At 37.3% G+C, this 2,006-nt stretch overlaps 1 pseudogene; it reads right to left on the reverse strand.

Moving 5' to 3' along the window:
- Positions 1-1,036: 1,036 nt before the first annotated feature.
- Positions 1,037-1,338, reverse strand: LOC112913770 (large ribosomal subunit protein eL36 pseudogene; annotated as a pseudogene).
- Between the last annotated feature and the right edge of the window lie 668 nt (positions 1,339-2,006).

Consider the following 2,006-nt stretch of genomic DNA (forward strand, 5'->3'; position numbering starts at 1 on the left):
TAATTGGGAGGATGTTGATAAATAACATGATGAGATGTCATTCTCTATCACTTGTCAGTAGAATTTAGAAATCTAATTGAACTGCTACTGGAGAGGACATGGATCTTTTACAAGTTGCTGATAACACTATAAAATGATACATTATGGAGAACAATTTGGGCATTGTTTTATAAAGTTGAATATTCCTGGATACATACTATCTTTAGATATATAGCCAGGGGAAATTCTTGCACATGTGTGCTGGAAAACATAACAAAAATGTTCATGGTGTCACTGTTCATAATAGTAAAAACACTGGAGATAACAAAAGCATCCATGTGTAGTGGAATTGAATAACTATATTATGGAATTTTTATAAAATGGAATAGCATGCAACAATAAAAATTGATCTGTAATTAAACATCATAGATGATGAATCTTAGTGTCATAATCTGAGGGGAATGAGGCAATAAAGCAAATCTTAAAAGATTGCCTACTCTTTGGTACTCTTCTTAAGAAGTTCAAAAACAAAACCAAGCTGTATATTGTGTAGGTATGTAGATGTGGGTCAGGAAACTATAAAAACAAATATCAACAAAACTCCATGTGATGACTAGAATTCCTTTTTCCATTTATCAGTTGCCTTAACCCCTTGTCAAACCTTCTAGTTTTTGATTTTTTCTTTTTCTTCTTCTTTCATTTCTTTTTTTATCTTTTATTTAAATTCAATTTGCCAACATATACTATAAACACCCACTGCTCATCTCATCATGTGCCCTCCTTAATGCCCAACATCCAGTCACCCCATCCCCCTACCCACTTCCCCTTCTGCAGCCCTTTGTTTCCCAGAGTTAGGAGTCTCTCATGGTTTGTCTCCTTCTCTAATTTTTCCTCACTCAGTTTCCTTCCTTTCCCTTATGGTCTTTGGCTTTAGTTAATGGCTTCAACTGTTACTTGTATGCACACGTTATCAACATTTTGGATTTGTTGAATTTTATAGGTTGAAGTACATTTCTTTTTCCCCAAAAAGGCTTTATTACACATGGAGGAACGGGGTTCAATCCTTTTTGGCTGCTACTTTCCTCATGGCTGCCAGGATGTTAGTGAGCTACTCTCTCTTCCTCCGGGCACAGATGTATGTCCCCATCCTTTTCTTGATGAACCTGAGGGCCCGATTGCCCTTGGAAACCTTGAGCAATCCAATGGCATGCTCCTTGTATGGGGAGGGAAGCTGCATCTCCCTCACAAACTTGGTGTGCTTGGTGAGGCGCTGCGGCAGTGGCCATGCCTAGGCTTGCTCATGTTCAGTCACCTTGTGGCCCTTGTCGAGGCCCATGTCATGGGATAGCACAGAGCCATGGCTGCTGCTCCCTCGTGGCTCCCATGACAGACTGAAATACACTTTTAATCTCCATTTTTAACAGTGAATGAAGAGTTTGTGACATGCCTAAGTCCATACAATTTAGAAGACCCAGAGAGGTTGATATCAAATCTTATAACTGCAGCCCTTATTCTCTCAACGTCGTCTTTTAAGGTTCAAATCATAATTCAAAAGCTCAAATGTTCAAGCAGATACTGTATTTATTTTTTTAATTTAAATTCGATTAGCCAACATATAAGTCTTTAGTCATTAGTTTCAGATGTAGAGTTCAGTAATTTATCAGCTGAATATGATCTCAACATTTTAATAACAGTATATATCACTTTCCTGCTCCTAAAATCACTGCATTATCCTGCTTTGCTCCTTTCTTTAAATAAAGCCACCATTATACAGTAGATTTTAAATCACAAATTTATCTTCAATTTTCCCTTTTAAATAAATTTTTGCTAATAACCTTTTTTACTTTATCACTTACCTCACCTATGTACTCTAATCTTCAAAGGACCTGAACACACCGATACTATGCATTTCCTCCTTTTTCACTCTTCCCCTCCTGCTCTCTAGAATGCCTTCTTTCCTTCCTTACTTACCGTAAAATTAATCTCAAACACTTCTCATCCAGAAAGTTTTTAAGGCTACCCCAAAC

This window comes from Vulpes vulpes, chromosome 1, assembly GCF_048418805.1.
Source record: "Vulpes vulpes isolate BD-2025 chromosome 1, VulVul3, whole genome shotgun sequence".
Lineage (NCBI taxonomy): Eukaryota > Metazoa > Chordata > Mammalia > Carnivora > Canidae > Vulpes > Vulpes vulpes.